The sequence below is a fragment of the Mesoplodon densirostris genome, chromosome X (assembly GCF_025265405.1).
Source record: "Mesoplodon densirostris isolate mMesDen1 chromosome X, mMesDen1 primary haplotype, whole genome shotgun sequence".
Taxonomy (NCBI): Eukaryota; Metazoa; Chordata; class Mammalia; order Artiodactyla; family Ziphiidae; genus Mesoplodon; species Mesoplodon densirostris.
This window is the reverse complement of record NC_082681.1, coordinates 82576790-82591592: the sequence shown is the minus strand read 5'-3', so window position 1 is coordinate 82591592 and position 14803 is coordinate 82576790. Positions and strand designations below refer to the sequence as shown.

The window sequence follows — 14803 nt, the reverse complement described above, 5'->3', positions numbered from 1 at the left end:
GGTACTCCATGTCCCGCTGACTCCAAATTTAAATCCAATTGCAAGGGCCATCTTCCGAAATAAAGCCCTTAAGCCCTCCACTACTTCTCCTTCTCCCCGCCCCCAAATCAGAGAACCTGGACAAGAAATATGGGCAATTTCTCCTCTTGAGGTCTGTTAGGGATTGCCCCCCGGCCTGTGGCTGGTCTTGTCAGGTTAGAGGCAAAATAACTGACCCAAGCTTTTCTCAACCCGCTTCCTCCAAAGAGATGAAATGGAGTATGGGATTACTGGAAGAAGGTGTTCTCTGGGTTCTGAGGGCCACTGTGTGAAGAAGGCGTGAAGTCCCTTTGCTGGCAACAAAGAGGACTTGCCCCAGGGTTGGAGGTCAGGCAAGATTAGAGCAGGCAAAGGTAGGAGAAAGCCAAATGACCCCTTTCCCCATAAACAATGGGCAGGATTTGCCCTCACAGGTTGACAATGTTGGAACTAGATGGTAGTGTTGGTTTTCTCTTGTAAAGTGTTTATTTGCTCTATGGATTACAGCAGATCCACAGTTCCTACTTTGAGTTTGCATTAGCTCTATAAAGAGGAGAATGTTCTTTTAATGAACAATTTAACCAGGCTTGAGTCTGACTTACAAAAGTGTTGGGAAAAAAAGTTTAAAGGATTTCCTGCTATTCCAGTGTGCATAGAAATCTGCTTTTGTGAGAGTAGGGTTTACAAAAGGAATGGGGCTTTTCAATATATTCCTTCATTTTAAGGACATGCTTGCATTTTAAAACATGATATGTTACCTCTAACAAATTAAGTAAGAACTGTTAGGGAACTATGAGCCTTAATCTTGCCCAAGAGTTTTCATTAGGACATGAGAAAAGTGGCGGTCAATTTCATCTTGCGTGTTAAAAATTCTTACTTACCACAATTGAGCACTTTGAAGACCACATTAAAGATTTTTTTTTCCAGAAAACTAAGATATTAGTTTATCTCCATGAGGGAGGGAATATTGACTGGGGAACTAACTCCTCAGATCTGCTGGGTGCTGATGTCCTCATGGACGCTGATGTCTTGTTCCGTGTTTCTGTAGCTATTTTCTTTACCTGTGACTTTTCAAAATTTGTTAGACTTAGCATCTTTGTTTGGAGACTTAAATCCAAGAATTTGCTTCCTTTCACTGATGCTTCTGTTCTTGGAATGTTGATAGCACAGTGTTAGAAAAGAAAGAAGAGGATAGGATTTCATAAAATATTATTTTCTGGGCTACTGAAGAAACAGCTTCTAACCAGGCTTTATATTTTTTAGGTTCTTAAGGTTTGGCTTACAGGATTTTCAAAGGCTTCATTTATATTGTCAGTCTTCTCTAGTTAATTTGAAGTTTGTTTGTTTGTTTTTAATTTTTGCAATGTGGTTATACTGTGGGACAAAAGGTCTTCATTTTATAAGAACAGATTTACTTTCTAGAGTATTTTTTTTTCCCTAGGGCGGTTGCTAGTCAGCGGAGCTCTCTTCTACTATGAACTATTTTTTTTTGGCGGGGTTGAGGGGAATGTATAAGGTGCTTCATGACCTGCCCAGTCACTGGAACCATCCTGTCACACTTCTTTATGCCTCCCCCAACACCCAAGTAACTCAGTTAACAGGGAGGGAGATGAATGATTCCACAAATTTGTTAAGAGATGTGTGTGTGTGTTCAAAGACATAACCTGAAATTTTCAGAAAGTGGCTAGAGAGCTTTTAATTAGTTCTTCCCATCAGGTGTGCAGTAAGCTAGGTGATTTTATCCCAGGTCTTCATGGAAAAACTTCTCTATTTCTAAAACCTGCATAAATTAATGACCTCAACTAGTGAGACATTAGCAGTACCCGAAGAAAGTACAAGATTATTTAATCTTTCCTGGTTTGTGATTGCTGCACTGGTTATAGGAATCTAGTGAAAGGGAAAACTGGCATTCCTGTCTTGTGTGTTGACAAAGATTTTTCATTTCTAGGACAAAGAAAATCCTTGAATCAGGTTTTTGAAAATTTATCAATTTCATCAGAATTCAACCAATCCCAATCTAAAAGTTGGTATTTTCTTACTTTCTCTTTCTTTCCCTCACTTTGTAGGGGCACAGTTTGGTGAAAGAGAAGGAATTATTTTAAGCCAAAGCTAGAGCTTCCACCCTCTCTGTATTGCATGCATTATATGCCAGCTTTGAGGTAAAAATCTCAACATTCTAGAGACTTTCAGTAATCTGTTGGATTACTCCCTTTTCCAATTGTGTGTGTGTGTGTGTGTGTGTGCTCATACACGTTATTTAATTGTAGGGTCTTTTTTTTAACTTAATAATTTCTGGAATAGCTCTGTGTTCTTATACATCTACAATATTTCTGCTGAGAGGAGAGAGGCCTAAGGTGGCCCTTTAATTTTTTTTTTTTTTTTTACTTATTTTAGCATGTGGTATGAGTTGAAGGAATAATAAAAAGTGATAGGGCTTGTGTGAAACCCTGATAATATTTTATGGAGCTGTCTTCCACCAAGATCAAATAAGACTACAACTTTGTTAATTGGCCACTGTGTCACTTGACAGAAGTAGGGCCCTTTATATGCCAGCAAACAGCGTAATAATATGACAAATATTTATTCTTGGGAGATGAGACCAAGGGGAGCCTGTTCAGGAATTAGAGTTGGGGTTTAAATAAATTATCCAGATGCAAAAAGAACATTTTAATTTTTCTCTTGATAATTTGTTCTGGTCTTCATAATAGGTAGTATTTTAGTAGTGCTTTGAAATTGGCAAATCCTGCCTTTCTCCATTAGTTGTTTCAAAAGAAGTCATTTTATTAATTCCCCTTTCCATCTCCTCTCCTCTCCACAGTTATCAAGTGACTTTTTATGACTATCTTGCAAGGAGCAGTTTGTCTTTTTTGTAAATCTGAGTTTTGCTTTCAGAATGACGCTCTCTGTCCATAGGCCTTCAGGGTCAATATGTTGGAAAGAAGCATCCTTTCTTCACGGTCGGCAAATAACTGGTGAGTTCTGTCTGGGTACCAGTAATCAGAACCGGAGGACCAGATAGCCACACTGGGTGGTACCCCATTTGAAAATATGTGCAAGATATAGTGATGGAATTCTTCTCTTGGTTGTCCACAGAGTATTTCTCTCATCTTGGCCAAAGGTTAACATCAGTGAGAGACATTTTTGAAGAAGCTTGAAGCTTTCCTGTTGCAGGGCCACTTAAGGGAGCTTTCTTGTCAGTGCTAATTTTGCCTCATCAGACTTCCATTCTTTTTAGGCTGTAAACTTTGATATTAATATATTGAATTTGCTGGCACATTTCATTTTCTTTTTTAAATGTTTTACCTCCCTGTAGTAATTTTCTCATCTGGTATACATATATGCATTTAAACCAAACAATTCTTTGGTCTCCCGGCTCTTACTTGTACTGTGGCTGCTCTTGGTGGGATTATGTGAGTTGGAGTTAGGGACATGGACAATTTTATTATTATTGTTATGTACGGTGATATCAAGACCACCAGTTTCATTCAGAACTGTGCTAAGCAGAAAGCAGAATGCCAGCTGGTTGTGGTAAACAAGGGGCTTATTTTATAACCAAACCTGAAATCATGATTCTGAAAAATAGAAAGCAAATAAAAATCAAGTTTTGTGAGGTTGGTTGGAGAGGGAAAAGGAAACCTCTCCCCACCCCTTTCTCCACCATTTTCTCTTTGTCCGCAGCTTCCTTAAGTGCTGCCTGTACCTGGTTTTCTTTCTTTCTACTCCCTTCAGGCTTTTGATATTGGACTATAGACTTTTTTTTCTACTTTTCAGGATATTTTTTCTCATTACACCTGTGGCATGCTCCTAAAGAATTTTTTTTTTTTAATCTGGAGAGTAACAGATCAGATCAACCTCAGCACCTTTCTTTTAAGACTAGATAACTTGAAGAAATTGCAAAATGAATAGCTGGGCTTTTTTTACCTTAAGGTTAGAGACTGATTCAACAGTTGCTGAGGGAGCTGAACTAGATGGCTTGAGGACTTGGTGATTTAATGAAGTATTTTGCTGGCTGCTGTCTCTGTCTCTTGTTCTCTGTCTCTCTCTGTCTACTGGCTATTTTGGCAACGTTTTCTCAAAACCTGAGAATAACTGGACCCTCTCGCCTCTGAGACAGCTCTGTATGGATCAAACTTCTGCAGTGCTTTCACAAATGCCTGATCTATATGTGACGGTGCTTGCTAGAATTATCTGGCTGGGCTAATATGGTGATGCTATATGTGAATTAATCATTTAAAAAAAAAGAAAGGTATTGAAGAAATTATTCAGCCTCAGAATTTGCCTGCCAGCATTACATCAAGTTCTGAGATGTTGAACTCAGAATAAGTTATCCTCATCCTAGGCACAAAGTTGACTTTTTTTCCCTCATTGCTCGTAAAGCTCCATACAGTTATCAGTATTGGTTGGCATTTGCCATATTGAAGAGAATGTGAAATATGAAATCTCATATTTATATAGGACTCTTTTCAAAGAAAAGACCCAGCATCTTCCAGTTTATTCACTAGCACTCATGTAAGTTTGAGTAAGCCAGGAGGGTGCTTAGTGAACCTCCCTTTGCTAGTTGAGGGAGTAGAAGTTGTTGCATTTTCTATAACGTTTGTTTACCATAGGGAAACCTCTCCAGAGTGACACTTCCTAACTTTTTTTCTTGAACTTTCCCACCTGACAGATGATGTTTTAGATTTTTGCTCAGTAAGGGCTACTTTAAGTGACTGCTGCTGTGATTTATGCACAGTTCCTTGCACACTCATGAATGCTGCCATCCCTTCTCTCTTACACCAATTCCTGTTGCCAACCTACAGGGCAGAGCAGTGTTGAGAGTGGCTCATCTAGATAAGCGTATAGCTCTAAAGTACTGGTTACTTGAGAATGCTGCCAATTTAGATCATGCAGTACCTGAATTTTATTTTTTTTAATCAACAGCTTTATTGAGACATAATTCACAATATATAATTCACCCATTTAAAGTATACATACAATTTAATGGTTTTTATTATATTCAGAGTTGGGCAACCATCACCGCAATCAATTTTAGAACATTTTAACCACTTAGCAGTCAAACCCCACCCCAACCCTGAGCAACTATCAACCATCAGTCTACTTTCAGTCTCTATGGATTTGCTTATTCTAACATTAATATTAATATTAATATTAATGGAGCCATGCAATATGTCACCTTTTGTGACTAGCTTCTTTCATGTAGAATAACATTTTCAATGTTCATCCATGTTGAAGCACATCTCAATACTTTCCATTTTATGGATGTACCTCACTTTATCTATCCATTCATCAGTTGATGGACATTAGAGTTGTTTCAACCTTTTGGTTATTATGAATAATACTGCTATGAACATTTATGTACAATATTTTTTTATGAACATGTTTTTAAATTATTTTGGGTACATACCTAGGAGTGGAGTTTCTGGATCATATAGTAACTCTGTGTTCAACCTTTTGAGGCACTCCCAAACTGTTTTTAAAAGTGGCTACACCATTTTACAATCTCACCAGCAATGTATGAGAGTCCAGTTTCTCCAAATCCTGCCAATATTTGTTATTGTCTTTTTAATTATAGACATCACAGTGGATGTGAAGTGGTATCTCAAAGTGGTTTTGATTTGCATTTCTCAAATGACTAATAATATTAAGCATCTTTTTATGTGCTTATTGACTGTATATCTTCTTTGCAAACAAGGTCTTTGCTCATTTGTAATTAGATTATTTGTCTTATTGAGTTGTAAGAGTTTAAAAAATATATATTCTAGATACAAATCCTATAAGAAATTACAATTTGTGAATATTTTATCACATACTCTGAGTTGTCTTTTCACTTTCTTGATGGTATTCATTGAAGAACATGCTTTAAAAATTTTGAAGTCCAATGTACTTTTTGTATGTACCTTGTGATCTTTGTATCATATCTAAGAAGGTTTTGCTTAATCCAAGGTCACAAAGATTTACACTTAGCTTTTGTTCTAAGAGTTTTATAGTTTTAGCTGTTAAATGTAGGTTTTTGATCAATTTTGAATTATTTTTTATGTAAATATCTAGTCACCACAGCACCATATGTTGATTCTTCCCCTATTTAACTGTCTTGGCACCCTTTGTGTAAAATTAGTTGACTGTAAATGTTTTTTTCTGGACTCTGGGCTAAATTACAATACATTGATCCTATACCAATACCACAGTGTCTTAATTACTGTAGGTTTTTAATAACTTTTGAAATGAGGAAGTGTGAGCCCTCCAATTTTGTTATTCTTTTTCAAGATTGTTTTTGACTGCTGTGGGTCTTTGAATTTCTGTATGCATCTTAGGATCAGCTTGTCAGTTTCTACAGGGAAGCCATTTGGGATTCTGATAGAGGCTGCATTGAATCTGTAGATCAATTTGGGGAGTGTTGTCATCTCCACATTAAGTGTTCTGATCCAAGGCCATGGAATGTCTTTCCATTTATTTATGTCATTTTCACTTTTTTCAACGTTTTGTAGTTTGAAGAGTATAAATTTTTGCACTTCTTTTGTTTAATTAGTTCCTCAATATTTTAATTTTTGATGCTACTATGAATGGAATTTTCTTAATATCCTTTAAAATTGTTCATTGCCAGTATATAGAAATATAACTGATTTTTTGTATATTGACCTTGTATCCTGCAACCTCGCTGAAAGTACCTGAGTTTTGAACCCCTGTGGGACTTAAGAGGCAAAAGGTTTCTGCTGCTGTGTTGAAAGTTAAAGCATACTTTGTTTCATCCTGTATGAAAGCTGCATAAGGACACTGTTCTCAATTTTCCTCAACTGTGAATTAGAACTGGTAATGCCAGCCCCTTCCTGGATGAATAGAAGAGTGTCTCTAAAATTTTCAGGTCTTCAGAGAACAGTAGAGAAGAAACATATTAATAAGGTTTATACAGTTAATAGTCCTCTTTTTAGTATTTGGATTTGGGAACTACTAGCAAGGGGATGAGGAATAATAATTTCTATGCACTAAACTAACATGAAGAGGTAACAGATGCAAACTAAGCCAAAGAAATCACTAGTTAGCTGTATTTGGCTTATGTTTAGGTTTGTGTAAGCAGCGGGAGTCATAATTTTATGTTTTTATATGTTGTCCTTTAGATAAGGTAAATGCCACCACTCCTTCTGGTGTGTATTTGTAGATGAAGAAGTGGTCCATTTACTCTCATATAATTTGGGCTTCTTTTTCAGGGGTGTACTCTATAACCGTAAAGAAGAGGTAAAATTTACCTATAAAGGGATTGAACTTTGGTCTTATTAACACTCTAGGCTAAGGGTCATATCTAATCAGCTATAGCTATTGTGTCCTGAAAATGGTAAGTGAACGGCAGGCCACTGAACAAAAGGTCCTCTTGTGACATAGTTGTCTTTAGAGATGACCCTAATAAAGTGATTTTTAAAAAGTATTCATCAATCAACCACATTTCATTAAACACCTGATATATGCCCATCTGTGTACTAGAGAGAGATCAGGGTAAAGGGAACACAATTCAGGGAGAATTTTGAGATCACTGCCCTCAAGGAGCTTATAGCTATTAAAACAAAAATAAAAACAAAACAGAATGGCAACACCATGATGCCAGTATGATGAGATGCTGGATTGTATGGTATGCATTTTTTAAATGCAGATATCCAAAAAAGAAATGGATCAACATAGGTGGAAGTGGTCAACAATATTATCTGTGGCTGCTTTTTATCCTTATGGATGAGGTTGGGACATGATTTAACTCAAGCAATAGATTATAGGTCTTGATGAATATTTCAGATACCAGAAGGTAGTATTTCTGGAGAGACAATGAAGAGTGAACTCAAGTAAGGGGTTGGAATCTATTTCTCCTTTTCCAACAGTGCCACCCCAGTCAAGTCAGTTACTAGTTACTTTCTCATTTTTGGCTATATTGTTGCACTTGCTGGGAACATGTTTTGATGTCTTTGACTATACAAGTCTGCAAGATATGAGAAATTAATTAAAATTGAAGGTGATTAATGGGTCTAAGTTTGGCGTGAGAGCCAATAAAGATGCCCAGTGTGGTAGTCAGATCAAGAATTATTATTCTGCTCTCAAGTTTTCCATTGATCATGGTGGCTTGCTTTGAGGTTCTGTATAAGTGGAGTTTCAGGGTGTTGGTTAAGGGAGAGAAGCAAGGAGCACAAGTCAGACAACTCTGGGAGTAAGGGGAACATGGAAACTTTTCTTTATAAGGCCTTTGCTGAATTAGGTGATGTAGCTTTAAAATGGCCAACCCCTTAATTATGGGTTCTGTTTTGTGAAAATTGAGTGTGTTCCTTGCTTGAGGAAGAGTAGTCTTACTATCTGGCTGCTAGGGGGACTGCAAGTGTCCTGTGACAAGGTTTCCCTGGAAATAGTTGGCCTCCTTTGGTGGATTCAACATGTCACAGAATAACTTGAGCCAGAACCACCTAGTACCAGACAATAAATAAGCTACAGTGGTACTTACTATTTTATCTGGGATGTTCTTTTCCAAAGTGCAAAACATTTTTAGTAGGAGTATTTGACTCCTTGACACCTTTTTCTGAATGTAGCGCAGGGAACAGTGACATTGGACATATTCCAGTAATACTTTACAGTTTACAGAGTTGTTTCCATTACTGCATTTCATCCACATTTCTACCATATACAAGTAGCCAGGTTTACTGTGTTTTAATACTCTCCATACTATTATAATACTGTCATTCCCATTGTATATATTATGTTCAGAGAAGTTAGGTGACGTGTCTAAAGTCAAACAGCTTCAAGGTGGCGAAGCTGGGATTTCAGGCCCACTCTTTGTTCCTCAAATCAAGTGTTCCTTTTTTATCACACAGGTTGCTCACCTCATAGATAGGAAATAGGAGAGTCAGAGAGGCAAAATAACCTTAACTAGTATCAGTAGAAATTCATGAAGCTCTTAAGGCTTCTGGGTCTTTTACCCACTTACTGGACTGATGGATTGGCTTGTGTGGACATTCAAATTGCCAACAGTCTTGCCATCCTACTTTATAGACTGCATTTATTCGACAAATACTTACTGAGCCTTTTATATATCAAATTCTATACTAAGCACCTGTGACACAGCAATGAACAAGGCAGACAAAAATTCCTCCCTTCATGGAGTTTACAGTTTATTGAAAGGAGACATGTAGAATATATATGATGGTGATAAATGTCATGAAGAATAATTTAGCAGAGTGTGGGGAATAGTGATTGATAGTGGGAAGGACTATTTTATATCTGTTGGTCAGAGAAGCCCTTACTGAGAAGGTGATATTTGAGCAGAGACCTGAAGGAATTAGGAAGAGAGCCATAGGGATATCTGGAGTTAGAATATTCCAGATACAGACAACCACAAATAGAAAAGACCTGAGGCAGGAGCATACTTTTTATGACGGACAATAGCAGAGAGGCCTGTATGGCAGTTTAAGTAAATGGAGAGTGATAAGAGATGAGATCAGAGTTAATAAGGGACATCTCAGGTCTTCCTTAGGACTTTGGTTTTTACTCCGATATGGGGAGTCATTGGAAGATTTTGAATAGAGGAGTAACATGATCTGACTGATATTTTAACAGATTCTCTTCTTCAGAACATCCACCACTCTTTGATATTTTATACATTTGTTTGTTTACTGATTGTCTGTGTGGAGAAAACACTGTAAGAGCAAGGGGAAAGCAAGGAGATGAGGCTACTGCAGTGATCCAGGTAAGAGATGATGGTGGTTTAGACCAGGGGTTGTTGGTAGAGGAGATGAGAAGTAGCTGGGTTCTTGATGTGTCTTCATGGTAGATCCTACAGCATTTACTGACAGATTAGATACTCATTGTGAGAAAAAGAGAGAAGTAAAGGCTGATTGCCAAATTTTTGATGTGAGCAATTTGAAAAATGTGATTACCATTTACTGAAATGATGAATATTGTAGGTAAAGCCAGTATGTGTGTAGGGGTGGGTAGGAATCAAGAGTTTGATTTTTGATGTATAAAGTTTCAGTTATTTGGTGAACATCCTGTTAGCTTCTTCTTAGTTTTCATGCAGTGCCCTTAGCTTTCTGCTTTTCAAGGAGATTAAAACCTTAGAGACTACCTAGATCTTTGGTGCCTTCTCACTTCTCTCCTTTTGCTTTATAGAGGCCTAGAGAGGAGTGGAGTCTTGTCTAGGGCGAAACAACAAGCTGGCAACATAACTAGAGCACAAGCTTAGTTCTCCTGGATTCCAGCTTGGTGCTTCTTAGCATTATTCTGAGACCTCATTTTGGGGTGGTGTGAGTTTCTTCTTGCCCAAACCTTAAACCAGGTAACTAAACTAAATAATGAATAAAAACCTAGAACACCACGCAAAGTGGCTGCTGCCTTCAATCGAACCAAAATATTGTTATTATGTTTTTACTGAACTACACACCAAAATAATTTATCCATGAAAAACACAGTAAGTAGACTTTTAAAGGCCACTGAGCTTTGATCTAAGCTGAAACTTACAAATATCTGGAACATAAATGGCCTGAGATTGTAGGCTATTAGAGTCTATGGAACATGGGAAACCATCTTGTCCAGTTTGGTCATTTTATGAATGAGGTGCCTGAGGCAGAGAGATGGAAAGGAATTTGAACAAAGTCACACAGAAAGCTAGTTTCTTTTAGTCAGAGCCTATTCTGGGGGTTAGCTGTCTGTTGCTCCTTTGGAAAATTCTATGTTGGAAAAGTGATTCCCCACTCAGAGCAAAGAATTATAATAGCAGTAATAATGATAGCACTTACTGTGTGCCAAATTTTGGTGCCTTACATGGGTTAACTAATTTAATTCTCACAAAAACCTTGGTAAATAGTCCCAGAGAGGTTAAGTGACTTGCCCAAAGGTCACACAGCTAGGAAGTAAGAGAAGTCTGGCTTGTAACTGTGAGGTTCTAACCACTGTTTAGTACCAACAGGTTCTCAGATTAGCTAGCCATTCACCTCTACTATCCCAAAAGACTGGTGACTAGGGTGACCTCATTATGCACTGACCCTATATAGTCCACTGATCCTCACAGAATACCTGAGTTCCTGGAGATTAAAGTGGAGGTGGAGGGACATAAAGAGAGTGGTGGGAAGAAGTTGATCATTTACAATAGGGATTGGAAAGCAGAACTACAGAAATTGTTGAAAAAGGCCTGGAGATTCCAAGGTGGTTGAAAATCTCAAAACCCATTACAAACCTGGGCAATGCAATGTCTGCTTAAATAGGAGAGAAACCAAAGTAAGAAAAATAAAATAGCTGATTTCTTGAATTCAGGAACTCTTTTATGTGTTTGACATGTGTTAATTCATTTAATTCTCAAAATAACTCCCTGAGGTAAGTAGGATTATCATTTCTATGTTACAGGTGAGTGAATAGGAACAGAACAATTAAGTAACGTGCCCAAGGTTATAGAACCAGTAAGTGAAAGAGACTATATTAGAATCTAGGTAGCTCTGCTCCTCAACTTATATTATTTTCCACTACATTTAGGGAAATGAGTGCTATTCATATTATAGAATTTTTTAATGCAAAAACATTGTGCCTGAGCTTCCAACATTGAGCAACTCTTGTCCTTAATATACACCAGTTTTGGACTTCCCTGGTGGTGCAGTGGTTGAGAGTCCGCCTGCCGATGCAGGGGACCTGGGTTTGTGCCCCGGTCCGGGAGGATCCCACGTGCCGCAGAGCAGCTGGGCCCATGAGCCATGGCCGCTGAGCCTGCATGTCCGGAGCCTGTGCTCCGCAACGGGAGAGGCCACAACAGTGAGAGGCCCGCGTACCGCAAAAAAAACAAAACAAAACAAAAAAACAAAACACCAGCTTCTTTTAAGGACTCTTAGAAGGAAATGTACTTATCCAAGGGCACATGGTGAGTAATTAGTAGAACCAGAGTCTGAACTCGAGACTCCAGACTGCCAAACCTCTTTACATTTTATCACTCTGTTTCCATTCTCACACTGACTTGTCTCCTTTTATTCCTCTTTCTGTATTGCCCTGCCTCTCACTTTTTTAAAATAAACTTTCTGCATCAGCAAGATTGGACAGAGAATGGGAGAATGATCAGGATCCATGTCCTACCAGCCATTGTCAAAAGGAACAAAAACTTCAGGAAAAAATGTCAGCATATGGGATTTGCCCTAAATAAGAAGGGGAACTTCCCAGTATGAGAAAATGCTACCTCTGTTCTTCTAACCCAAATTGGTTGTGCAAGATTCCATAGGAAGTCATGAATATAATTGTCAGATGACTTTTTTGTTATTGTGGAAATGTAAGAAAGCCATTATGAAAGTCTGCTTCTCTCCAGATTTTTTTTTAAGGAAGGTGCAATCTTCCCACTCATATAAGTGACAACTACTTAGGAACTTCTTTTGAAAATTGGCAGTACATAAGAGAAAGCATCTTTCCAAAAGTGTCATATTGGTCCACTTCTCTGAAGCATTGTCCAACCTCTGATTAGATGATGAGGTCTCATAAACTGAGAGTTGGGAGTAAGATGGAAACTCCTTTGATGTTTGGGTGCAGAAAGGATTCCAAAACATATTTTGAGTCTGTTTACTTTACCTACCCCTCCTTCCCTTTCACCTTTGTTTAAAAAGACAAAGGTTAGCAAGTGTGTAGTCTGTTGGAGTTTCCAGTTGTTCATTTGAAAAATCTGTTTGATCAGGCGTTTAAATATAAAGGACCAAATTATACTGAGGTATTTCAGTCACCAGCTACCTAATAATAAACCAAAAACCTTAACCATACTCATATTTTTGTATGTCATTTTCTTTGGACACCTGCTAAGCCTTGTTGAGGTGCTAGATTGACTCAAAATGCGCCATTATCAGAGATGACCCCACAGTGTCTGGGAAAAGCTTCACTGGAAGCTTTTGGAATTAAGGTAGTGAAACAATGTGTTGTTGTTTACCGAAGCCTTCTCTGTCATTCCCTCTCCCTGAGTTCCAGTCCTCATCACCTCTTGCCTGGATTAGTGCAGTGACCTCATGCCTGCTCTCCCTAGACCTCTGTGCTGCTCTCTGATTCATATTGTATTCATCCTACCAGATTAACTTTCCCAAAACTCAGTTACAATATTGTTAGTATCTTCCTTTAAACATCCATTAGTCTATAAGCTCCTTGAGGGTTAGAACTCTGTTTAATTTATCTCTGTATTCTCAATGCTTAGCACAGAAGAAGGCTTCCTGAGCAGTTGTGTAATGCATGTTTGAAATTGCAGCTCCTCTCCATTTGCTTATAGGTTAAAATACGAATTCTTTAAGTCTGGTGTTCAAAGCTTTTCACTATCTGTATTACTTTTCCAGCCTCAATTCCTATAATTCCTCTACAGAAATCTTTAACTCCAGCCACATGGATCTGTCACCTTAAACCATTGTCACTCCTTTTTTCTTTGAACTCGTTGTTTTTCCTATTATTCCTTTGGCCTTGAAGACTATCCCAATTTTAATACCATCTATTTTTCTAAACTTAGCTCAAATATAGTCTCATATGAGATGAAATTTCTCATCCCCTAATCCATTGAGAAAGTTATCTCTGTGACGTGATATTGTTGAAAGAAGGTAGGCTTCAGTTTTCTTCATCTGTAAACTAGTGCTCTAAATCTCTAGATTATAAGACTTTTGCAAGGAGATGATCAGATGACGTGATGCATGATGGATGTCAGGTATAAGTCAAGAGTTAGTGCTTAATATCTTTTAGATTCAGCCCTTTTTTCCTTCTCCACTGATATATACTTAGTTATTAAATTATAATTATTTGTATGCTTACCTTATATATCTTTTTAAATTGTACTCTCTTTTAGGGCAAATGTTGCTTCATGGATATATTTGTGTAAATTATACAAAACACATAGCTTAGCGTTTGGCTCATAGCAGGTATTCCATAAACATTTATTTATTATTATTATTTATTCCGGAGGTATTCCATAAACATTTATTTATCCAAACATTTATTATTGGCTCAGAATCTGAGCCAATCATATTAAGTGCCAAAAACAAATAATGGATTATAAGTTCAATTAATAGAAATATGGGATTCAGAATAAAGGAAGTGAATTCTGGTCAGACCATATTTACAATGTGGTGTGCAACCCAATTTTTCATGAGGCATCTCCCCTTGTAAAGCATGGAGAAGCTGAGATGCTGAGTTGGGTATGGGAAGGGAGGTAGGGAGCAATGGACATAAATATTGTCTCAATATATCTGAAGGGCTGTCATAGAATAAAGGAGTTAGATATTTTCTGTAGTACCTCAAAGGGCAAAACCAATGAGGATAGATTGCAGTTCAGTAAAAGGAAGACATTTTCTCATAGTGGATTCACCCTATATTGGAAGTTTCCAACAAGGACCAAATGAGTTTTGGGGTGTCTGTGTGTGTTTGTGTGTGTTTATCAAATTAGTTGCTAACGTTTCACGTAAAAATTCAGATTTCCAGTTTGGGAAATGAAGATCTGGAATTATTGGGACTACATTCTTGCATGACAGTAACCATCTGGAGGTGAGAAGCAAGTGCTCCTCTAGATGGAGCATGTACTTTCCAGTTTACCCAGACACGAACAACCTGCTGTATTCATTTAAGTTACTTGCTTGACTGTTCTAGGCATTTGAATTTGCCGTCTCTGTCAGATCAGGGACCTGGGCAAATCTTGACAGCCTTCCTTATCCCAAGGGCTTTTCCTCCTCATCTAGGAGGGACTAAAGAAAAGTACAAGGGATGCTGCAATCATATCTGGCTTGGCTTTCAGTTCTGGCACAACCATTTACCAACTCTATGACCTTGGGTGAGTTAA

The 14803-nt window shown here is 37.9% G+C and overlaps 1 protein-coding gene across 4 annotated transcripts in view; it reads left to right on the top strand.

The window, feature by feature from the left end:
- The window catches only part of AR (androgen receptor), a 184904-nt gene that overhangs the window by 1806 nt on the left and 168295 nt on the right, over positions 1–14803 (top strand). The window lies entirely within an intron of this gene.